The sequence below is a fragment of the Macaca fascicularis genome, chromosome 15, assembly GCF_037993035.2.
Source record: "Macaca fascicularis isolate 582-1 chromosome 15, T2T-MFA8v1.1".
Lineage (NCBI taxonomy): Eukaryota > Metazoa > Chordata > Mammalia > Primates > Cercopithecidae > Macaca > Macaca fascicularis.
This window is the reverse complement of record NC_088389.1, coordinates 58,822,090-58,847,482: the sequence shown is the minus strand read 5'-3', so window position 1 is coordinate 58,847,482 and position 25,393 is coordinate 58,822,090. Positions and strand designations below refer to the sequence as shown.

General features: G+C 42.2%; 1 long non-coding RNA gene across 4 annotated transcripts in view; it reads left to right on the top strand.

The window, feature by feature from the left end:
* The window catches only part of LOC107127623 (uncharacterized), an 87,398-nt gene that overhangs the window by 47,615 nt on the left and 14,390 nt on the right, over positions 1–25,393 (top strand). For 2 of the 4 annotated variants that reach the window (XR_012424513.1, XR_012424514.1), the window contains 3 exons: positions 271–345; positions 19,830–22,011; positions 24,815–24,971. This is a non-coding gene — a long non-coding RNA (uncharacterized lncRNA). Of the gene's footprint in view, positions 1–270; positions 346–7,616; positions 9,003–19,829; positions 22,012–24,814; positions 24,972–25,393 lie in introns of those variants that run through there. The other 2 variants (XR_012424515.1, XR_012424511.1) reach the window with 2 other exon arrangements.

The following is a 25,393-nucleotide window of genomic DNA, read 5'->3' as shown; positions in this document are numbered from 1 at the left end:
AAAATATTTTACATTTGTAGTTATTGTTACTAAGGATTTGATGTTTCCCACAATTTCATTTCTAACTGGTTACTAGTTGCAGATGGAAAATATGTTAATTTTCATATATTTATCTTCAATCAAGCCACTTTACCAAATTCTCTAATTAATTATAGAAGTTATTGATAAGAGTCTCTTGGGTTTAAATGGTTATAATTGTATGATTTATAAATAGATTTAATTTTTTTTTCAATATTCACTCTGATGATTTAATTTTTTTTTTCTTCAAAGAAGGAGAACAAAAAGGTGACAGAAGGCACCCGTGTATTGTTCCTGATTTGGATGGATGTACTGTGTAGATTTTGGGTAAATAGCCTCCTACTATTTGTTTTCTACTTAGATCTTTATTTTCAATTGGGAGAGTGTAAAATAGTATTACTTTTTGCTAAATATCTTCCTAGCATCTAGCTTAATCATATATTTTTCTTTTTAAATTTGTAGATATTTGATTGTGAATTAGATTTGCTAAAATTTTGTATAAATATTTATATATATTTATAAAAGTGTTTGATAATTCTATTTTAAATATTATATTTTTAAAAATTTAAGTTGTGTTACCACTATAAAATGAATTAGGGAGCTTTTCTTTTTTATAGAGTGGAATAGTTTAAATAATGTTAGAGTTATCTATTATTTAAAGGTTAGAGAGAGCTCAGCTATGCCCTCTGGTTCTGATGCCTTTTAAAAATAGAAATTTTAATAACCATTCTAATGTTATCTAAAGTCTTGGTCCTTAGAAGTTGGCTTTTTAAAAAAAACTTATTCTTGGGTCTACTTTTATCATTTTCATTTGGCAAAAATTTATCCATCCCCTTAGATTTTCAAATTCATTTTCGTACAATTGCATATACTATTGTCTTACAATTTGATATCTCTGTCTTTATCTCCTTTCTCATTCTTCCTGCATGTATTTTTTGCTGCTTTATTTATTTATTTATTTATTATTATACTTTAAGTTGTAGGGTACATGTGCACAACGTGCAGGTTTGTTACATATGTATGCATGTGCCATGTTGGTGTGCTGCACCCATTAACTTGTCATTTACATTAGGTATATCTTCTAATGCTGTCCCTCCCCGCTACCCCCACCCCACGACAGACCCTGATGCTCCCCTTCCTGTGTCCAAATGTTCTCATTGTTCAATTCCCGCCTATGAGTGACAACATGATATGTTTGGTTTTTTGTCTTTGCTGTAGTTCGCTCAGAATGATGGTTTCCACCTTCATCCGTGTCCCTACAAAGGACATGAACTCATCCTTTTTTATGGCTGCATAGTATTGGTGTGTATACGTGCCACATTTTCTTAATCCAGTCTATCATTGATGGATATTTGGGTTGGTTCCAAGTCTTTGCTATTGTGAATAGGGCCACAATAAACATACGTGTGCATGTGTCTTTATAGCAGCATGATTTATAATCCTTTGGGTATATACTCAGTAATGGGATGGCTGGGTCAAATAGTATTTCTAGTTCTAGATCCTTGAGGAATCACCACATTGTCTTTCACAACGGTTGAACTAGTTTACAGTCCCACCAACAGTGTAAAAGTATTCCTATTTCTCCACATCTTTTCCAGCACCTGTTGTTTCCTGACTTTTTAATGATTGCCATTCTAACTGATGTGAGATGGTATCTCATTGTGGTTTTGATTTGCATTTCTCTGATGGCCAGTGATGATGAGCATTTTTTCATGTGTCTGTTGGCTGCATAAATGTCTTTTTTTGAGAAGTGTCTCTTCATATCCTTCGCCCACTTTGTGATGGGGTTGTTTGTTTTTTTCTTGTAAATTTGTTTGAGTTCTTTGTAGATTCTGGATATTAGCCCTTTGTCAGATGAGTAGATTGCAAACTTTTCTCCCATTTTGTAGGTTGCCTGTTCACTCTGATGGTAGTTTCTTTTGCTGTGCAGAAGCTCCTTAGTTTAATTAGGTCCCATTTGTCAATTTTGGCTTTTGTTGACATTGCTTTTGGTGTTTTAGTCATGAAGTCCTTGCCCATACCTATGTCCTGAATGGTATTGCCTAGGTTTTCTTCTAGGGTTTTTATGGTTTTAGGTCTAACATTTAAGTCTTTAATCCATCTTGAATTAATTTTTGTATAAGATGTAAGGAAGGGAACCAGTTTCAGCTTTCTACATATGGCTAGCCAGTTTTCCCAGCACCATTTATTAAATAGGGAATCCTTTCCCCATTTCTTGTTTTTGTCAGGTTTGTCAAAGATCAGATGGTTGTAGATGTGTGGTATTATTTCTGAGGGCTCTGTTGTGTTCCATTGGTCTATATCTCTATTTTAGTACCAGTACCATGCTGTTTTGGTTACTGTAGCCTTGTAGTATAGTTTGAAGTCAGGTAGCATGATGCCCTCAGCTTTGTTCTTTCGGCTTAGCATTGTCTTGACAATGTGGGCTCTTTTTTTGGTTCATTGGTAGCTTGATGGGGATAGCACTGAATCTATAAATTACCTCAGGCAGTATGGCCATTTTCACTATATTGATTCTTCCTATCCATGAGCATGGAATGTTCTTCTGTTTGTTTGTGTCCTCTTTTATTTTGTTGAGCAGTGGTTGGTAGTTCTCCTTGAAGAGGTCCTTCACATCCCTTGTAAGTTGGATTCCTAGGTATTTTATTCTCTTTGAAGCAATTGTGAATGGGAGTTCACTCATGATTTGGCTCTCTGTTTGTCTGTTATTGGTGTATAGGAATGCTTGTGATTTTTGCACATGGATTTTGTATCCTGAGACTTTGCTGAAGTTGCTTATCAGCTTCAGGAGATTTTGGGCTGAGATGATGGGGTTTTTCTGAATATACAATCATGTCATCTGCAAACAGGGACATTTTGACTTCCTCTTTTCCTAACTGAATACCCTTTATTTCTTTCTCCTGCCTGATTGCCCTGGCCAGAACTTCCAACACTATGTTGAATAAGAGTGGTGAGAGAGGGCATCCTGTATTGTGTCAGTTTTCAAAGGGAATGCTTCCAGTTTTTGCCCATTCAGTATGATATTGGCTGTGAGTTTGTCATAAATAGGTCTTATTATTTTGAGATATGTCCCATCAATACCGAATTTATTGAGAGTTTTTAGCATGAAGAGCTGTTGAATTTTGTCAAAGGCCTTTTCTGCATCTATTGAGATAATCATGTGGTTTTTGTCTTTGGTTCTGTTTATATGCTGGATTACATTGATTGATTTGCATATGTTGAGCCAGCCTTGCATCCCAGGGATGAAGCCCACTTGATCCTTGTGGATAAGTTTTTTGATGTGCTGCTGGATTTGGTTTGCCAGTATTTTATTGAGGATTTTTGCATCAATGTTCATCAGGGATATTGGTCTAAAATTCTCTTTTTTTGTTGTGTCTCTGCCAGCCTTTGGTACCAGGATGATGCTGGCCTCATAAAATGAGTTAGGGAGGATTCCCTCTTTTTCTATTGATTGGAGTAGTTTCAGAAGGAATGATACCAGCTCCTCTTTGTACCTCTGGTAGAATTCGGCTGTGAATCTGTCTGGTCCTGGACTTTTTTTGGTTGGTAGGCTATTAATTATTGCCTCAATTTCAGAGCCTGTCATTGGTCTATTCAGGCATTCAACTTCTTCTTGGTTTAGTCTTGGGAGAGTGTATGTGTCCATGAATTTATCCATTTCTTCTAGATTTTCTAGTTTATTTGTGTAGAGGTGTTTATAGTATTCTCTGATGGTAGTTTGTATTTCTGTGGGATTGGTGGTGACATCTCCTTTATCATTTTTTATTGCATTACTGTAGCCTTGTAGTACAGTTTGAAGTCAGGTAGCATGACTATTTGATTCTTCTCTCTTTTCTTTTTTATTAATCTTGCTAGCAGTCTATCAATTTTGTTGATCTCTTCAAAAAACCAACTCCTGGATTCATTGATTTTTTGAAGGGTTTTTGTGTCTCTATCTCCTTCAGTTCTGCTCTGATCTTAGTTATTTCTTGCCTTCTGCTAGTTTTTGAATATGTTTGCTCTTGCTTCTCTAGTTCTTTTAATTGTGATGTTAGGGTGTCAATTTTAGGTCTTTCCTGCTTTCTCTTGTGGGCATTTAGTGCTATAAATTTCCCTCTACACACTGCTTTAAATGTGTCCCAGAGATTCTAGTATGTTGTGTCTTTGTTCTCATTGGTTTCAAATAATATCTTTATTTCTGCTTTCATTTCGTTATGTACCCAGTAGTCATTCAGGAGCAGGTTGTTCAGTTTCCATGTAGTTGAGCGATTTTGAGTGAGTTTCTTAATCCTGAGTTGTAGTTTGATTGCACTGTGGTCTGAGAGACAGTTTGTTATAATTTGTGTTCTTTTACATTTGCTGAGGAGTGCTTTACTTCCAACTATGTGGTGAATTTCGGAATAAGTGTGATGTGGTGCTGAGAAGAATGTATATTTTGTTGATTTGGGGTGGACAGTTCTGTAGATGTCTATTAGGTCCGCTTGGTGCAGAACTGAGTTCAATTCCTGGATATCCTTGTTAACTTTCTGTCTCGTTGATCTGTCTAATGTTGACAGTGGGGTGTTAAAGTCTCCCATTATAATTGTGTGGGAGTCTAAGTCTCTTTGTAGGTCTCTAAGGACTTACTTTATGAATCTGGGTGCTCCTGTATTGGGTGCATATATATTTAGGATAGTTAGCTCTTCCTGTTGAATTGGTCCCTTTACCATTATGTAATGGACTTCTTTGTCTCTTTTGATCTTTGATTGTTTAGAGTCTGTTTTATCAGAGACTAGAATTGCAACCCCTGCCTTTTTTTGTTTTCCATTTGCTTGGTAGATCTTCCTCCATCCCTTTATTTTGAGCCTATGTGTGTTTCTGCACATGAGATGGGTCTCCTGAATACAGCACACAGATGAGTGTTGACTCTTTATCCAATTTGTCAGTCTGTGTCTTTTAATTGGAGCATTTAGCCCATTTACATTTAAGGTTAATATTGTTATGTGTGAATGTGTGAATTTGATCCTGTCATTGTGATGTTAGCTGGTTATTTTGCTTGTTAGTTGATGCAGTTTCTTCCTAGCATTGATGGTCTTTACAATTTGGCATGTTTTTGCAGTGGCTGGTACTGGTTGTTCCTTTCCATGTTTAGTGCTTCCTTCAGGAGCTCTTCTAGGGCAGGCCTGGTGGTGACAAAATCTCTCAGCATTTGCTTGTCTGTAAAGGATTTTATTTCTCCTTCACTTATGAAGCCTAGTTTGGCTGGATATGAAATTCTGGGTTGAAAATTCTTTTCTTTAAGAATGTTGAATATTGGCCCCCACTCTCTTCTGGCTTGTAGAGTTTCTGCTGAGAGATCCAAGTTAATCTGATGGGCTTCCCTTTGTGTGTAACCCGACCTTTCTCTCTGGCTGCCCTTAACATTTTTTCCTTCATTTCAACTTTGGTGAATCTGACAATTATGTGTCTTGGAGTTGCCCTTCTCGAGGAGTATGTTTGTGGCGTTCTCTGTATTTCCTGAATTTGAATGTTGGCCTGCCTTGCTAGGTTGGGGAAGTTCTCCTGGATAATATCCTGAAGAGTGTTTTCCAACTTGGTTCCATTCTCCCCATCACTTTCAGGTATACCAATCAGACGTAGATTTGGTCTTTTCACATAGTCCTATATTTCTTGGAGGCTTTGTTTGTTTCTTTTTACTCTTTTTTCTCTAAACTTCTCTTCTCACTTCATTTCATTCATTTGATCCTCAATCACTGATACCCCTTCTTCCAGTTGATGGAATCGGCTACTGAAGCTTGTGCATTTGTCACGTATTTCTCTTGCTATGGTTTTCAGCTCCATCAGGTCATTTAAGGACTTCTCTACACTGGTTATTCTAATTAGCCATTGGTCTAATCTTTTTCAAGGTTTTTAGCTTCTTTGAGATGGATTCGAACTTCCTCCTTTAGCTCAGAGAAGTTTGATCATCTGAAGCCTTCTTCTCTCAACTCATCAAAGTCATTCTCCATCCAGCTTTGTTCCATCGCTGGTGAGGAGCTGCATTCCATTGGAGGGGGAGAGGTGCTCTGATTTTTAGAATTTTCAGCTTTTCTGCTCTGTTTTTTCCCCATCTTTGTGGCTTTATCTACCTTTGGTCTTTGATGATGGCAACATACAGATGGGGTTTTGGTGTGGATGTCCTTTCTGTTTGTTAGTTTTTCTTCTAACAGTCAGGACCCTCAGCTGCAGCTTTGTTGGAGTTTGCTGGAGGTCCATTCCAGACCCTGTTTGCCTGGGTATCAGCAGCGGAGGCTGCAGAACAGCGAATATTGCTGAACAGCAAATGGTTGCTGCCTCTCTGGAAGCTTCGTCTCAAAGGACCCAGCCGTGTGAGGTGTCGGTCTTCCCCTACTAGGGGGTGCCTCCCAGTTAGGCTACTTGGAGGTCAGGGACCCACTTGAGGAGGCAGTCTGTCTGTTCTCAGATCTCAAACTCCATGCTGGAAGAATCACTACTCTCTTCAAAGCTGTCAGACAGGGACATTTAAATCTGCAGTTTCTGCTGCTATGACCTGCCCCCAGAGGTAGCATCTACAGAGGCAGGCAGGCCTCCTTGAGCTGCTGTGGGCTTCACCCAGTTTGAGCTTCCCGGCTGCTTCATTTACGTACTCAAGTCTCTGCAATGGCGGGCGTCCCTCCCCCAGCCTCGCTGCCACCTTGCAGTTTGATGTCAGACTGCTGTGCCAGCAATGAGCGAGGCTCCATGGGCAAGGGACCTTCTGAGCCAGGTGTGGGATATAATCTCCTGGTGTGCCGTTTGCTAAGACTGTTGGAAAAGCGCAGTATTAGGGTGGGAGTGACCCGATTTTCCTGGTGCCATCTGTCACAGCTTCCCTTGGCTAGGAAAGGGAATTCCATGACCCCTTGCACTTCCTGGATGAGGCAATGCCTTGCCCTGCTTCGGCTCTCGCTTGGTGGGCTGCACCCACTGTCCTGCACCCACTGTCAGACATGCCGCAGTGAGATGAACCCGGTACCTCAGTTGGAAATGCAGAAATCACCTGTCTTCTGTGTCGCTCACGCTGGGAGCTGTAGACTGGAGCTGTTCCTATTCAGCCATCTTGGAACCGCCCTGTTTTTATTTTTCTAAATCAAGCTAGTGAGTAGTTGATCTGTTGGTGTCTTTTAAAAATACAGATTTTTACTCATGGACATAAAGATGGCAACGATAGAACTACAGGAGGAAGGGGTCAAGGGTTGAAAAACCAACTATTGGGTACCATGCTCAGTACCTGGGTGACAGGATCAATCATACCCCAAACCTCAGCATTATGCATTATACCCAGGTAGCAAACATGCACATGCACCCTTTGAATCTAAAACAGAAGTTGAAATTATTTTAAGAAAGAGCCAAATGGAAATTCCTGAACTGAAAAATACAAAATATACCTTTTACAAAGAAAAATGCCTCATATAGTAGTTAAAAAACCCAGATTTTGAATTTATTTATTCTTTATACTCTTTTATTCTATTCATTATTTTTCATTTTTATCTTTATCAATTCATTCCTCAAACTTTTTTACTATTTTGTTTTCCCTTTTTTTAGTTTCTTAAGATAAATACTTACTCATTTTAAGTCTTCTTTTTTCTTTTTTTTAAAAGAAGTCATTTTCCAGATGTGAGGGTGACCTGGCTGTGACATCTGTTGCCCCATTAATGGCCAGGATTGTTCGACTGATCTGGCTGGCTACGCAGGTGTCCCCTTCCTTCCTCACTGTTCCATGTGCCTTCCTCTGGAAGCCGCATCCTTGGTCAAAGAGGATGACCATCCCCAATAGAGGAGGGCTGGTCTTCAATCAAGGGTGTATGAGTAGCTGCACTCCCCGATAGAACCTCCAAACAAGCTCTGAAAAAATGAAGACTTTTCTGATATCAACTAATAATGTGGAGAGAGTACTGGAGTTAAATCATCGTTTTGCAAAAATCATAATAAAACTGGTTCAGGCAAGAATCATCAACGGATATTAAATGTAGTGAGAAGTATGTGTAGACAGCACTTTGATCAGTGATCAAAATTAATGCCACCAACGAAGGACAGAAAAACAACATGTGCCTCCAGATATAATACACTCAGAAGTATCTTTTATGTAGTACTCGGACTGAGAATGTGAAACCTAATCTTGAGGGACCATTAGACAGACTCCAACTTCTGATTGATTTTTATAAATACTTCAGTGCTCAAAAGGCAAATGTGTTTTTTTATATCTGTAGAACTGTAAATTTTCTATGTATTAATGTGGGTTGTTGATGTATGTGTATATATATACACACACACACACATATATATGTGTGTACATATATATTTTGAGACAGAGTCTTGCTCTGTCACCCAGACTGGAGTGCAGTGGCGTGATCTCGGCTCACTGCAACCTCTGCCTCCCAGGTTCAAGCAATTCTCCCACCTCAGCCTCCTGAGTAGCTAGGATTACAGGTGCACAAACTGCACCCAGCAAATTTTTGTATTTTTAGTAGAGTCGGGGCTTCACCATGTTGGTCAGGCTGGTCTCGAACTCCTGACCTCATGATCACCCTCCTTTGCCTCTCAAAGTGCTGGGATTAAAGGCGTGAGCCACCATGCCCGGCCTGATGTATATTGTTAATTGTGGTTATGTCGTATGGGTCCTTCCCTTTCTTGTTATATTTTGTTTACTCTTAGGTCTATCACCTTCTGAAAAGAGCACATTAAAATCTCCCATGGGAGTTGTAATTTTAAAATCAAATTCTCCTTGTATTTCTATGAGTTTTTGCCTTATATTTAGCTGTGACTTTTTAGGGGGAAGAAAGTTTCATGACTTTTCATTTTCTTTATCCTTTGTAATGTTCTGATCTTAAATGCATTTTATGTGATATATTATTGCAACTTTTCTTTCATTTTGTTTGAATTTGCTTGGAATCCCTTTATTTTAACTCTTTTCTAATCTTTTAAAGTGTATTTCTTATTTTTTAATTCAATATATTATACTTCAATAAAGGAATTCAGACCATCTGCATTTAGGATAGTAAATATCCTTCCATGTAATTTTATGTTTCTCTGTATTTTACTTTGTTATTACTTCCTTTTTTCCCTTAATTAATTAATTTGCTAGCTTGAGTAAATTGTCATTTAATCCTTTCTTTTTTCCTCTTGCTAATTTTGAAGTATTTCTCTGCTTTTCAATTCTGCAAGTGGTTACTTTTTTCCCCAAGAATCATCATTGAGCATATATTATCTCTTATGTCTGATTATGATAGCAATTATCAACTTGCTCCCAACAAATTGTTTGTTTACCTATCCCTCTCTACTAAGAGCAAAATGAAAGGAAACCATTAGAAATGCTTTATTTCTTTACTCTTAAACTTTCTCTTAATTTTCTTTTCCAGGTCTTGCTCAAATAGTTTAAAACATTTAGTTTAGGCTATTGTATTAGTCAGGGTTGTCCAGAGATACAGAACCAAGAGAATCTATGAAATGGAATTTATTAGCGGAATTGGCTCACATGATCACAGAAGTAGAGAAGTCTCCCAATAGGCTGTCTACAAGTTGGAGAACCAGAGAGGCACGTAGCCTGACTCAGTCCAATTCCAGAAGCCTTAGAACCAGGGAAGCACCCAGTGTGAGGAACCAAGGAGGCTACTGGTTCAGGTCCCAGAGTCCCAAAGCCAAAGAACCTGGAGTCTAATGCCCGAGGGCAAGAGGAGAAAGATGTTTGCTCCAGCTCCAGAAGGGAGGTTGTGGGGGTGGGGGGAGTGGGGACAGAGAGAGAGAGAGAAAGAGAAAGTCCTCCTTCTTCCATCTTCTTGTTACAACTGGGCCCACAGGGCGGGTCTTCCTTTCAGTGACTCACATGCCCAAAACACCCCCACAGACACCCCCAGAAACAAGGCCCTACCCACAGCCATCCAGGCATCCTTTAATCCAATCACATTGATACCTAAAAATTAACCATCACAGCTATTACTAGGGTTAGCTTTTACTTTTTCCCTATTCTAAAACCTCTTATTTAAAACTTTAAATAAAAATCCCCATTTATATTATTCATATATGCATAAATGTATGCATATATATAACATAATACATACGTTATATATATGTAATATTAGGAACATTTAACAGCCAGTATGTACAGGAACCCATCTATCAGATCAGAATAAATGCCCGCTGTGACTAAGCATTCTTGTCAGTGCCGCTTCCCAGTGTTTTGCTTAATCTACTTAATCTTCCTTCTTGAATGGTTTTTTTGGTTAGTGTACTTTCTCAAGTATGTTCCTCAGCAAGGGTAGATGGGTGACACACACTAAGAATCCTTGTATATCTGCAAATATTTTTATTTTTCCACGTAGGTGTTCTTCTAGCTTGCTGTATTGCAATTGGAAAGTTGGGCGCTCATCTGTTTCTGTTTCTGTTTTCTTTTTAACTAATTTCTTCTTCCTGTTGATTGTCAGGGAAAAAACAGTGATTAAACAGTGGTGAAATTGGAATTTGGGACTTTTCGAAAAATTAGGCTATGTCAAGGTTTCTAGTTCTCTCTTTAGTTAGTCCATTCTGGGACTAAAAAAGCTCTCTTAATATTGAAATTAATCTTTCTTCAGATAAAAAATCCTTTATTATTTGTTTAGTTTTTGTGATCATTTCATCTGTTTCCTTCTCTTCTTCTAAAATGCTTATTACTTGCAACTTAGGTCTTCAAGTGTTTTGCATCTTCTCCCTTCACAATTTTCGTCTTTTTACATTTGTCGCTTTGTTGTACAGGCTACTAAGTCCGTTTTCAGAAATGACTATCTTCTATTTCAGCTTATGTATTAAAAGTTTCGATGAGAATGTTGTATCATTTGTACCTAAAAAATGCTTTTTATTTTATTTATTTATTTACTTACTGATTTTTGAGACAGAGTCTTGCTCTGTTGGCCAGGCTGGAGTGCAGTGGCATGGCTCACTGTAACCTCCGCCTCCCAGGCTCAAGTGACCCTCCCACCTCAGCCTCCCCAGTAACTGCGACTACAGGCATGAGCCACCATGCCAGTTAAATTTTGTATTTTTAGTAGAGACGGGGTTTCACCATGTTGGCCAGGCTAGTCTTGAACTCCTGGCCTCAAGTGATCCGGCCTCCTCAGCCTCCCAAAGCACTGGGATTACAGGCCACTGCACCCAGCCTAGAAAGTGATTTTTATTCTTCAGTTGGATCTCCTCGAGAGCTTCTCTTAGACTGCTGTTTAATATTCTCACCTGAGTCTTCTGACATCGTGCTCCAGTGGGTCCCCTGCTTGTTGAACTCTGCTGTGTCTCCTTTGTTCTGGTTATTGAGTGTTGGCTGAAAGAGATGTTCTTTTCCTTAACCTGCTCATGATTTTGTCAGGTCAACTGTTGGGTAAAATCACTGGGATCTTTCCAGTGCCTATGGGGCCTAGGCAATTCTAGCCTTAAGGGACAGTGGTGAACAAAACGGCCATGGTCACTCTGCTTCTGAGCAGAGGGAGCAAGCTTCTGCCCACAGGTCCAAGGAGCAGCTTCTTGTCACATCAGGGACTAAGAGTAGTTACCTTACTCCTGTTCCTCTGTAGGTTCTCTGAGGCCAGAAGAGTCTGGCTGGCCCTCCCAGAACCACACATGAGTGGCCTCCTCCGGGGCACAAGCTGTCCACTACTTGGACAGATATTATTTTTTAGGATTTAAGAAAGTCATTGAAACTTCAAGCATCAACTCAAAGGAAAACGGATGGAGGGAGAAAGGAGTAAAAGAAAGCCACCAAAAGTACTGCTTGACTAGGGAAGACTATAGATGCTATGTCTTTCTCTCTGTCTCTCTCTCTGTGTGTGTGTGTGTGTGTGTGTGTGTGTGTGTGTGTGTGTGGTGTCTGTAGCGGCTATAGTGGTGTATCTAAGTCATACAACAGTTCTGATGTGACCCCAGCTAATTCCAGCCTTCCATTAACTGAAGCCATTTGCTCCTTGACTGGTTGGGTCTTTAGGTTCTGAGATCAATACTTTCACAAGACAGCTAATTAGCCCACATTCAGAAGCTCAAGAGCTTCATCAGGTCCTGCACCAGACAAACTGACTTCTGCTGTGAATTGGCATCGAGCCTATCCCTCCTTCTATTCTGCCAGGATTGGCCTTGTTTTCCTCTTCATATCACTTGGGGTTCAGTCCGAGAAGCAGAACCACTTGGTGAGATAGACATAGTAAGGGGTTGGCTATAGACATTTCACCTTATATAATTGCGGGGACTGGTCTATGCAAGGCTGTTATTTCTGTGTCTGGTGCTGAGGCCTGAAATCAGCGTCAGATACAGAAGTGGGGAAGAAATGATGGACAGGAAGTGGGGAACTGAGGATAAACTGGATGGGCTGGAACTCAGGGAATGGGGTGGAATCCACACTGATGTCTCACTTCGCCCAAGACTCCAACTTTGATGAGGGGGATGATTTACAGAAATTGTACATTTTCTCATGGAGCAAAAGCAAAATGCTGAACTGGCCCGGGGATCAGGGGAGCTAAAATGAGAGCATTTTCAGGAGCTGGTGGGCTTGGGGGAAGCCGCAGGTCCCAATGCTGGCCCATACCACCCAGAAGATATGTGACAATGTCTGTGAGGGCTTGTGCCCTGTCCTGGCCTCTGAGCATAACAAGAATGTAGCTGCTGCTGCCTTTCTTTGTTCTGAATCTCTTGCAAAATGTACTTGTGGCCAAAGTTGACCTGGCATGACCCAGAGAAGGGAATTCTAAGAAACACAACTCCAGCTTCACTAAATTGACATTGTAACGCCCCCACATCCTGTGAGGCTGCAGTCTTGTCATTTACTCTGAACTGTGGGCTACTTGATGGCCTTGTAGCTCACCTGTCTTCTTACTTTGTCCCAGTGCCTGTCCAGGTCAAGGGCAGCACCTTCTCTGTGTGTACCAGACATTCCCAGCTTGGCCCTCCCAGAACTTCGCCCCACCCCTTCATGGTCTGGATTTCAGAAACCAGATCTAACTCCAGCTGAAAGTCAAAGGAGTTTATGGAATAATCTATGTGGATGCGGGCATCCTAGAACGAGGCTTTCCTCTTCTGTTCTGAATTCATGGGGAGCTTTAGGAAGGTGAAGCTGTGTGTGAGAAGGCTTCTCAGAGATACTATGGAGTTCAAGGCTCGGGAATCCATACTTGGGAGAATGAAGTTAATATGGATGCTGCATTCACCTGGTCCAGGAAATCCTGCTTTCCTCTCAGCCCCATCCTGGAGGTGTAGTACTGGACATTCCTGGTGTTTTGGCAGGCCAGACATTACAGACAGCCTGGTCCAAACCTTTCATTTTTCTTCCAGAGGCATTGAGAAAGCAGCCTCATTAGGAGCAATGGCTGGAAGTAGACTGCCTACCTTTACATCAGGGCCTGACCTTGTACTAGGGTATGTGACCTTGGGCACGTTACTTGCCCTCTCTATCCTTGATTTCTTCATACGTAAAATAGGGGAAGGCAGTAGTACCTACCTTGGACTGTTACGTCTATTAACTGACAAGTAGACTAAGTGTCTGGCACCTAATAAATGCTCAATAAAATGTATTATTATATATAGACAGTTTCCCCATAACCAGAGCCCTCTAACTCAAGGAAGCAGGCCGTGGGGACTTCCTCCAGTTCTGGGTGGTTCTTCATCACAACTATCCCTCAAACTCATAGCTGGCTGTTGGTCACCTCTTTCCAACCTGTTCACCATTCTGCCTTGCACTGGAGTTAGCTGGAGGCTTATCTGCCTTCTCACTAAGCTGGCTGTATTAGGGTTCTCTAGAGGGACAGAACTAATAGGATATATATAATCTTATTAATACTTAATAAACTCCCCTATATATATGGGCGATCCCGTGATCACAAGGTCCCAAAACAGGCCGTGTGCAAGTTGAGGAGCAAGGAGAGATCCAATCCAAGTCCCAAAACTGTAGAACTTGGAGTCCCATGTTTAAGGGCAGGAAGTATCCAGCATGGGAGAAAGATGTAGGCTGGGAGGCTAGGCCAGTCTAGCTTTTTCACGTTTTTCTACCTGCTTTATATTCTAGCTGTGCTGGCAGCTGATTAGATGATGCCCACCCAGATTAAGGGTGGATCTGCCTTTCCCAGCCCACTGACTCAGATGTTAATCTCCTTTGGCAACACCCTCACAGACATACCCAGGCTTAATACTTTGCATCCTTCAAGCCAATCATGTTGACACTCAGTGTTAACCATCACACTGGGGTTTCACTTAGCATCACTAGGAGCTGGGTCTACTTCATCCATTCCCAGCACACAGCCTGGCAGACACTAGGCCTGCAGAAAAGCTTTGGGGGGAACCAACATCTTCAATTTCCAGAACTTCAGATTTGTGAAGACTTGTAGGTAGTCTAAGCCAATTGCCCACTCAATTTTAGGAATTCCTCTTTTAGACCATTTTGCAGATAGTCTTCTAGTCTCTGCTTACATACTTCCAGTTATGGGAGACTCACTATTACTCAGGGCAGCCCATTCTCTTTTTTTTTAAACCACCCTAATTTTAGAGCTTTCTAATTTTAGTCAACAGGATTAATTTTTTCACCATTTGCATCAAGTTTTGGCTGGAGACTGCAAAATCATGCAGAGAGAGAGTTGGTAAATAAGAATTATTCTGGGTTTATGGATGACGTTATGAAATAGTAAAAAGGGTGACGGAGCACACAGCATAACTTTTATAAGCTTTGCTCAACTAGTCAGAAACAGGTCCTCGGAAATGTCTATTCATTTCTGCTTCCAGTGTTTATTGGGAACATTCTTATATGGTTGTTATTTACAAAGCCAGACAGAAGTTTATAGAGAGTTTGAAGGTGGAAGTTTATAGAAGGCTTGATGTATTTGTCTGCATGCCAGTCCCCTAAAAGTCCTCATTCTGGTCCACAGTTTTGGGGAGTGCAGTAGTTGGAATTCTTAGCGTGCATCTGAAAGTCCCCGAAAGGAAGGGGTTAGGCTTTCCATTTTCTAAGAGATAGTTTTGCTGCCTTCTGGAAGGGATGATCAGATCTTAGGATAGGTGCCTCCCAATAACCCATAATGCTATTGGGAGTTTAGCCAGAACATTAGCCCCCTTGGATTAATTCAGAATTCATTCAAATAGTCATTCCCTAATGCCTACTCTATACAAGAATTTCCCTCAAGGTACTCACAACTGATTGGAGGTGAACAAAGATATGGTCATGACTCTGGTCCCAGCCAAAAAGTTCTTAGAGCCTCCTTATCCAAGCAATCTGTAGTGGGGTGAGGCGTTCCAGGAAACTTCAGAGAACTCCTCCTCTAAACCTTTTTCAACAGCAAGTAGGTGAGATTTGGGGGAGACTATTGTGTAATAGAAAAAACACCCGAAAGGAGAATCTGGTTCCCTGAGGGGAGAGGTCCACTTGCTGCTACCTCAGTGTTCTTTTGTAAAGTGAAGAATCTCTAACATGCGTGCTGGCTCTAACATGCTGAACATTTGCAACTAAAAAGCAGTCACAATCCCTGACCCCCAATTGCATAGAGCTTCATGGTTTCCACCCTGCTGTCATTTGAATCTAATCCTCATGGTCCCCTGAGAGGCAGATGGGATGAGGACTATGATTTCCATTCTATGGATAAAGAAACTGAGGCTCAGCATGTGTCCAAGGTCGCATGGCAGGGGAATGGCTGAGCCTGGAGTTCAGGTTTTTCCCCACCCGCTGCGATTGTTGTGGGGCCTTCAGGCTCTGACAATCCATAATTATATAGTCAGCCTTAAAACGGCAAAACATTGAAGGGGGTGGCGGGAAGGTGACTATTAAGATGGTGAATGTAGCTTTTATGTGGAAGATACATCAGTATAAAAGCATTTGTGTGGAAGGAAAGGAGGAATGTGGGCTCAGACCGTCTCTGGGATAGTGATCTTTTGTCAGTTTATTAAATTCAGATTTATTGCTGACTTTCTGACCAAAAACATAGCTGTTAGCAGTCTATAACGAAGCAGAAATATGAATTTTCAGTGAATCTGAGAAAAAAAATAAGAGAAGAAACATTAATGACCTGTCGTTTGGAATAAATCTTAGTGGTCACATAAACTAGGATGACAGGAATTTATATTGTCCCTTAACACTTGAATGACTAATGTGGCTAGAGTGGAGAGCCACAGAAATTATTTCTCTTAAAAAGCCAGCACCTGTTTGCAGGCTTTTGGAACTGTTTGATGAATTCAGGGAAGGTTGCCTTGATGTCCCCCAGTCAGGCTCTTGGTAGACAACACCAAACTTGAGACAGAGGTGGTGTTTCAGCCCTGTCCTAAGACCCTTAACTTGGCTGGTCTCAGAGGCTGTCAAGGTTCCTGAGTTGGTCGGGGAGGACCCTCAAGAGGCTAGAGAAGATCTTCTGAGAGACATTGATGAGCAGGGCAAGGGCAGCCAGAAAGGGTCTCAGACGGCCTTAGGGTGGATGTCCATCTGAACAGGTCCCTGATCCCACCACACACTGGGATCCTGGATTCCGTAGCATCAGAATTACTATGTTACAGCCAGAACAGCTCCCCAGAGATTTGTTAGTTTGACACCTCCATTTTTTCAGATGAGAAGACAGATTCACAGCATGAAAATAACTAGCTCAAACATACAGGATAAGAGAGTGGCAGGTGCAGAAGGAGAGCTCACACATCCAGACTCCTGGGCATCACACAGCCCCTATTTATGGGACAATGGTCCTTCCTTATTCGAGTGTGAGTGAGTACAACCCTGCATCCCATTGCTGTCCAACAGATATGCCATGTTTAGTGCTGGGGATGTACGATCCCCAACCCAAACAATCCCACTAAGATACTTCCTGTAAAAATCATTACCCATCCTAAAAACCTCTCTCACTGGCATAGCGTGTTACCATCTACACCATGTTTTCATGTATGGGATTCTTGCTAAATGGGTAGATTTTAGCTGCTCTTGACACACACACACACACACACACAAATGGGTAATGATGTGAGATGATGGGTATGATAGTTTGCTTCATGTTCTCTTTATGTGATCCTCACAACCATACTGGAAAGGCACACAGAATGGCTACTTTTATTCTTTTTGTAGAAAAGATGAAGAAACTGAGGTTCAAGGAGTAAGAATTTCCTGAAGAACCCATGTGTCTTTCAGTGAAATTCTGAATGTATTGTAATGAAGTACGGTTAGTGGGTTAAGTTAATGGATTAGTCAACACCATTGCTGGGCACCATTAAGAACACAGAAAACCCCCAGCTCTGACCCTGTACCCCCAGCTCTCACGCTGAGACACTGCTGTCTATTAGAGAAAGAAGAGGTCATCAAACCCCCTGACCTCTTCTGGAATGGCCTGGGACTATCTTTGCCTCCCAGAGCCCACAGAGCCAATTCCTGGAGGTTTAAGTTAATGAAAGCCAGCTTTTTCTATAAACAGTTCACCTAAAATGCGATCTCTTTTTGAGGGTTTCCAGATCTGATTGGGGTGTCCTATTTTTTTCTGTTATTTAAAAACACACTGTAAGTATTTTAAAACCCATTCATCCAAGAGAAAACTTCTGGCTAAATTTTATGCTTTTATTCATTTATCAAATTTACAGCATTTTATGAAAGGGCTTTATCTATGTAGGTGTCTTTTCTATCAAAAGGTATAAAACTACCCTTTCCTCAAAATGATATGTATGTGGCAATAAATACCTGCATTAAAAATGGGAATTCCAGCCAAGTGTTATGCATAGATACACCTGATCCTGTCTTTGTAATTATGGATGATATGTATTGATGCTGGGGATTATTTATCTCATGCTCCATAATTGGCTATTAATTTATGAATATGAGAGCTATATTCCAGGTAACCCAGAATGAAATGCTGCAGATTTGATTTATTGTGACCTGATAATGGGTGTTAGGGGTTATCCAAGTGACACACAGAGAACACAGAGGACACGGGAAGAAGCTGGAGTGTCGGAAGCGTTTTAACTTTGGCAAATACCAGATGTGTGAAAGGGTTTTAGGGGCCTGAGATTTAAGCCCATTTAGAGATTAAAATACCTTAATAATGATGACTTTAGCAGTCATTTCATTGATTCATTAATTCCCCCATTTATTATTTTTATTTTCTTTTTGAGACAGGGCCTTGCTTTGTCACCAAGGCTGGAATGCTCAATCACAGCTTACTGCAGCTTCGACCTCCAGGGCTTAAGTGATCCTCCTGCCACAGTCTCCTGAGTAGCTAAGACTACAGGCATGCACCATCACGCCTGGCTGATTTTTGTATTTTTAGTAGAGATGGGGTTTCCCCATGTTGCCCAGGCTCACTCTCCCATTTCAAACATATTAAAGAGCACCCACTGTGTGCCAGGCACTGGGCTTGGCTCTGGGACAAAAATCATGAGCATAAACAGATATGTTCCTTGACCTCCTAGAGCCTATTCTCTTGTGAGGAAGGCACACCTTAAGATCACCACACGTTTGTGTCCTTCTCCCTTTTCTTTTTATTTATAGAATGCTGATATTGTTTGGGTTGACAAGATGCCCAACTAAACAACTACATTTCCCAGATTCCCTTGCAGTTGAGGGTAGCCATATGACACATTCTGGTCAGAGAGATGTAACTGGAAACCTGCTGGTTATTTTGGGGACTTTGCTTTCCTGATAGGGTGACTGCCTCTTCCATCTTGTTGCTTCCTTTTTTCCCCCTTTCCTTAGAGAATATGAGTATGCAGCTAGAAGTGAGCGGTTATCTTGCAACTATGAGGTGGCAATCTAGAATTGTTATGTGAGAAAAAATAAGCACCTACAGATGTGGTTAAACACATGGTAACTGTATCTTTTTTACATACAACCCATGCAGTTCCTACTGTTACACTCACATGTCTTGGGTGTGAGATTATGAGGCCAGAATTCTCTGAAGGGGTGGTAGGAGTCTGGAAAGGGTGATTCCAGCAGTGGCCAACTGCTAGGACTTGAGAAATGTGTCTGCAAGGGCTAAATAAGGTCTAGTCTCCCATGTTTCAAGGGCTACCCCAAGGTACACAGCATGTTAGAGTGATTTGTAAATACTCTTATCTACCACCGGATTGCATTGTGAAGTGGACACTGCCCACTTCACAAGGTTGTCACTTAGGAGGTAGAGATGGAAGAGTGTGAGTGGAAATCTCTTGTACAAAGGAAGGTGCTGTACAGAGGCCAATTACTTTTCTTTTCATACAAAATAGTCTGAAATTAAAGACAGACAGGAAACATAATATGTATGTACATGTCATATTATATATAATGACAGCCTAAGGAAAGGTGGATGTTTTCCTTTTAATTTAGAGATGGGACCTCACTCTGTCGCCCAGGCTGGAGCGCAGAGGCACAATCACAGCTCACTACAGCCTTAAACTCCTGGGCTCAAGTGATCCTCCCTCCTCAGCCTCCCAAATAGCTGGGACTACAGGGTGCAAAACTGCCTCCTGAAGGATGATGCAGAAGGCCCTGGTTACAAAGGGCTGCGTAAAAAGGGCACATAGATGGCGTGCCCAGCATAGCAAAGTCCTGACAGTAGGAAAATGCTGGGAACCCGCGTAGGAAAGAACCAAGCCAGGACCCAAGGACTTCCATATTTTACAGAATGGATTGGAAACTAGGAAATGACCAATGGCAGGGTATAAGGGGTGTGTGTGCGTGTTTATGTTGAGGGTGATGTGGGGGGAGAGAAAAGCACCGGGTATAATTTTCTCCAACAGCCAGCTAAGCTGAAGGGATGTAGTACCTATGCTTGAATTTTTCAAAGCAGTATTTGTAAGGCTTCAGGGTCCAGAGCTAGAAGTGACTCTGCAGCACAAGGCTGGAAGAAATCCAGGCTCAGGACCGCCTTCCCTTTCCTTCCCAGAGCCGCCCACCGACTGTTTGACAGGCACAAACTGGAGTTCTTTCCACACGGCGTGGCAGGGCCACGGAGAAGCCGCTCCTGGGTAATTAAACAATTAGCTCCTTGCACTCTTCCTGCAGGAACAAATCCGGGCCCCCATGGCATCTGTCCCCTCCTGTTCCTCCAGCTGGCCTCCTTGCCACGCGCACACCCTCTCCGGAACCAGGCCCGGCTGCCTGCGCCCCCCTCCCTTCCACTTCCGCCACCAGAAGGGGTGCAGGGAGGCCGGGCGGGAGGGGAGGGCCCAAGGCTCACGGGGGCTGGGTGACTGCCGCCCCAGCACGCGTGCCCCTGAACTTGTCTTCAAAGTTCTCCTACGGGGTTGGCAGCCCCCTCTTGAAAGCTGCTTCGTAGCCGAGGCAGCATATGGACTGTTGACAGAGCAGCTGCTGGTGAAGAAGACGCTGAAAGGAAGCCTCGAGGGATAAACAGGAGAAACCCATGTCACCACGTGGCACCCCAGGCGCGCGTCAATGCACCAGCTCGTTCACTCTCATCTCCTTCCGGGGGCGAGGAAAGTGGTTTTGGACTGCTGTGCTCGATTGTCTGCTCTTAAAATAATGAACATCATTATCATCCTAATGAGAATGAGTATGACAATGATAGCTAACAGTTGTCGAGCACTTATAAGTGCCAGCCAGTTCTCTAAATGATTTCAGGTGCGTTATTCCATGTGCTCCTTCAAACCGCCCTCTGAAGAAAGAACTGTTATTGTTCCCATTTTGTAGATGAAAAAACCAAGTCTAGAGAGCTTAAGGATTTTATGCTAGTCACACGGCTAGTAAGTGACCCAAGTCTCGCGCCAAAGCTTTCACTCTTAATCATTGTTGTAATTTCCTATTACAAGCATTTTGAGTGTCAGACCACTGTAGTAGGAGGGATAATTAAGATGCGTGGTGTCGTGTGATTTACAAAGCAATGGCTGCATTCATTCTCTCATCTGACCTCCAGAGAGCAGGGACAGGTGAGAGTCATCTCTGTACTCCCAGCCTCTAGAACTGGGTCTGGCACAGAAGCATACAGTGAATTAGAGGAATAATACATGAATAAATCAATCAATCAACCCTGGGAAGTGCTTTCACATTCATTTTGCAGGTGAGAAAACAGGCTCTTCAGAGAGTTTTGCCTGAAACCACATAATAATAAACTTGGTTGAGAGGAGATTTGAACTCTGATCGTCAGACCACAGGTCCTGTCCTCCCTCTTTCCTACCTGGAATGTAGCAGGTTAAATGGGGGAGAAGCCTGGGTTGGGGTGGGACAGGGAAAGAACATAAAGCCATGAGTGTGGTTTATTTCAGAGTTGCTTGCGGATAACTTAATAAATCCCCAGGGTAGAGAGCTTGAAGAGTATTGTTTCAAATGACATCTAGATTGAGCAAAAAGATGTTAATTTTTTTTTCCTGTCCCGAGCCCTGTCTGCAACCTGATCCCCAGTGGCCCCAGGAAGCTGTGGGTCTGTCAAATGCCGTTTCCCCAGGTGGATCAGTGATCCCAGTTGGGGATCTGGACCTTCCAGACGTGAAGGCAGAAGCGAAGAGCCCATTCATCACATTGAAAGCTGATATCTGACAGAGATTCAATCCCATCTTGATGCTGGAAACTTGGAGAGAAATGGAGTGGTTTAATTTTCTCAGGTACCAGAGAAAAAAATTCCCGAATATCAAAGGTAGGACCAGAAACTGCATGAATGACTCTACTAGAAAGCTCCACTTCAGGGTGTGGTAAATCAGGGCCTGGCTATTGGCACTCTCTTATTTCCAGAACATGATTCTGGAAGATTCTTCAAATGCGTGTTGCACACAAATATGTCAAGCATGAATTTACTATGCTATTTGGCACAGGGAAAATACTATATCCAAACTCTGCCTCCTTTTAAGTTGAGAATGGGCTGGAAACCTGGAGGAGGTCAGGTTCCTAAGGATGGGCTTTCCTAAGCAGAGGAATATGGGGAGGATGCAGACTGGATTAACCAAGAGAAAGCTAAATTGTTAACATTTTGTGGTGTTGAACTTAAGATTTCTGAGTCCTTTAGAGTTCATGGACATAAGGACAAGAACAGAAGCCTGCTACATCTGAATCGCAAGCTTTGTAAAAGTCCACTGAGACCAGAGGCACTTCTACTCCAACTCTTGTCTAATCGGGTGAGGTACAAGGGTATCCTTAATGGAATTCTCATATGTAAAGAAAGGAACCAGATTCCTGGGCCCTTCTGACTACCCATGATTTCTCCCCAACCTCATCTGAAATGCTTTTGCCCCTGGGTGTTTGCTTATGCTGTTCCTGGTGCCTGGAATACATATTCCTCTTTTCTGCTCACCAAACCTTTGTTTATGCTTAGAAGCATACATCGAGTCACACCCCTTTTATGTGTGTGTGAAGCCTTCCTTGGACACTCGGAGCTGAGCTGGTTACATTCTGCTTGGGATTCCCACTTTGCACATTCTTCTGCTTGTCACGTGCTATTGTCTTCGTTTTGTTAGTTTGGTTTAGGAGTCTGTTTCCCTCAGGCGGAAAGGAGGACAGGCTTCCTTCCTATTCCCTTCCAGAGGTCCAAGGGCCAGGTAGATTCTGGTGCTTGTTAGCAGCTCCTTTTTGAAAGAACAAGAAGGTATGATGTCTAACCTGTTGACAATGCCAGGATGGTTTTACTTTGTGTTATTCATTTTGAGCAAATTTCCAAGGGGACTTTGAGGGACTGATGGGGAACAACTTGGAGGACTCCTGAGATGCAGACTCCTGGAACTTTCCCTGTCTCTGGGTTGTGATTCAATTGAAAATGTGCACTTAGAAAGATATCTTCCCAAGTCAAACCTGTGTCCCAGGGAAAGGAAGGGCCAGGTGGAGACAGCAGATCTCATCCCCAAAGACCTCAAAGGGCCCTTTGGCTCCATGATTGCTCCCTCTTCAGTCCTTCCAAGCCCTGTTGATGTTATAATCCCTGTTATTCAAATTGCACCAGAGGAATCCATGCCAGCCCATTCTGGCTTCTTAGTCATTTCACTCATCAGCTCAGGATCCAGGGTTAATCATTCAGCTTCAGATTTCTTCACTTGTGGATAACAAAGTTGCTAACTTCATAGGATGGTTAGAAGAATTAAATGAGAAGTTATTTATTTATCCATGTATTTATTTACACAATTTAAATGGCAGTATAACTAACATAGACTCAAGGACATGAATCTTAACTATAAGCTCAATGATTTTTTTTACATATATGTGCAGCTGCTAACCACCACCCAGATCAAGATAGACAGTTAAATGAGATTTTAAAAACTGACAGAAGCTTATAAACTGTAAAGCACTGAAGAAATGTTGGTTTTGAGTATTACCAGGAGGTGGAGCCTCTTTCCCATTAAATTCCTCTCCTATAACTTCTAGGTTTCTAGAAATCATTAGCACCAGTTGCAACACCCTAGCAAATAATTGCTGGTGCCAGGACCTTGATACCCCAGCCATGCAGAGTGGAGACGTAGACCCATCCATTGCTGTTAATCTCCACATTATCAGCATGACTTCTCTGGGTCTTGTTAACCCCTGCACCCTCCCCTTCAGGCAGCAGTATGTCCTCACAAAACAGGGCCATTGACAACACAGTTGTGCAATTTCAATTCAGTACAATTTGATTCAAAAAGATGTGCCCTTTATGCTGGCCCTGGACAGAGAAGGGGAGAAGAAACTTTCTCGGCTGGGCCCTCCAAGCTGGGGCTTGAAGACTATGAGGCTGTGGCCAGTTTAGTACATACCTGTGAAGTGAAGGCCACAGAGGTTGGAGCTGTGACTGTCACCCTTCTCTCCCATGGGACTCTCTACCAGAGGGTTTCCAGACCCTTTCTCCAGTGCTGTCTACTCCTCTGGGCTTTAGCCAGCTTCTCCACTTTACCTGCTAGATTTCTCCCCTGGCTACTCTATGGCCCTCAGAACTTAGTGATTTGCTAAGAAACCCATCTTTTCTCTTCCACCTGGCTTCCTCCTCCTGGCTTCCCTCTTTCTCCATTCTGGCATCACTAACTCCCAATCATCCACTCTAAGCCACATCCGAGGGTCAATTTTACACAGGCTATGGTTCTTCCTTCTGAACTTTCTCTCTCATTATCTCCACTGTTGCCTTGAAAAGCCCCCATTCTGCCAGAGCCTCCTAACTGACTTTCTGCCAAAGCTGGAGTCCATTCCCTCCCTCACTTCCCTAACAAATGTTACCCACCCTTCCAGACCAAGGAAAATGCCTCTGCCTCCCAGAAGTACTCCTCGATTCCTTCAGTTACATGTTATTTACCTTTTCTGGTTGTTGACTACAGTCAGCCTTTCTCACACTTTCTAAGTTTCTCGCTCTGTCTCCCTGTCTCTGGTGTTAGTGCAGTATTTGGCCCTGGGCATTGGTGAATGAATGGATGAATACTGCATTTATGGCTAGACAACATAAGTAAAGGCAAAGCCATTGAGCTATTAATCATACTTTCAGGGACCCAAGCCTCTTTTAAAAGGCCAGAATATGCTAATTCAAGTGGAGGCTTTGAGAATCTTCCTTTATCCTCTCCATCCCTGACCCTTGAGCCTAACAGAAAAGGGCAGACACCTGACACCTCACACTGCTCAGTGCATGGAAATGTTGAATCTAGAGAAACTTTGTGATAATTACCTACCTACTTGAAAGTACAAACTATGTAATTTGCCTTTAAGTGATCTTAAATTATTATAAATAATGAAGTATGCTCAGAATACTCAAGTACTGGTACATCAAATTGAAAACAATTAAAATTAAGATGGATTTATTAGTATTGTGACTATTATTGATTAAAATGGTAATGATAAATAAGGAGAAATGTTAAGTACAACAGGGAATTGGTAATATTTCTTCAAAGTAATCATTTTGCTGTGACTACCCAATTATTAGTACATTTAATGTGTTATTCAGTGCAATTAATTACCCACTTTGCTTCTGGGAAGGCACTAGGAAAAAATTGCTTTCTGCCTGGAGTGGAAAAGCCACTGCTTCTGGAGTGATGTGTGATGAAGACCACGCTCTTTGCGGATGTGGCTCCTAGCAGTTCTGATAGAAGCTGCACATGCCCTTGGGGAAGAAGGGACACAACAGATATAGCAGGTTCTCAGTCTCACAGTCACTTGCTTTTGTAACCATGGGAGGTGCTGGTAAGCGGGCTGGAGGATGGAGTCAGGAAACCTGGCTTGAGTCTTGGCTGGGTCAACTAGTTGTGTGACCTGAGTTTAGCTGCTGCACCTCCCAATGGTTCATTTTCCTCCTCTGTAGAATGGGAATAATACAATCTGCCTGTGGAGATCTCTATGTAAAGGGGACCTGTCAGCGGGGCAGACGTGCTGGGCTGTAGTGATTACATGTCAAGAGCCTTAGGTCTTCCCCCAGGCTCACTCTGACTTGGAGATTTGCTTCTGGGTCCTGTAAACCACTGCTGGGAGTCACCTCTGGCAGTGTGCCATAGGTCTGTGACATCTAAATGCAAGGTGAACGTGGAAGGTTGCATACCTATCCTCTACCCCCACTGTCAG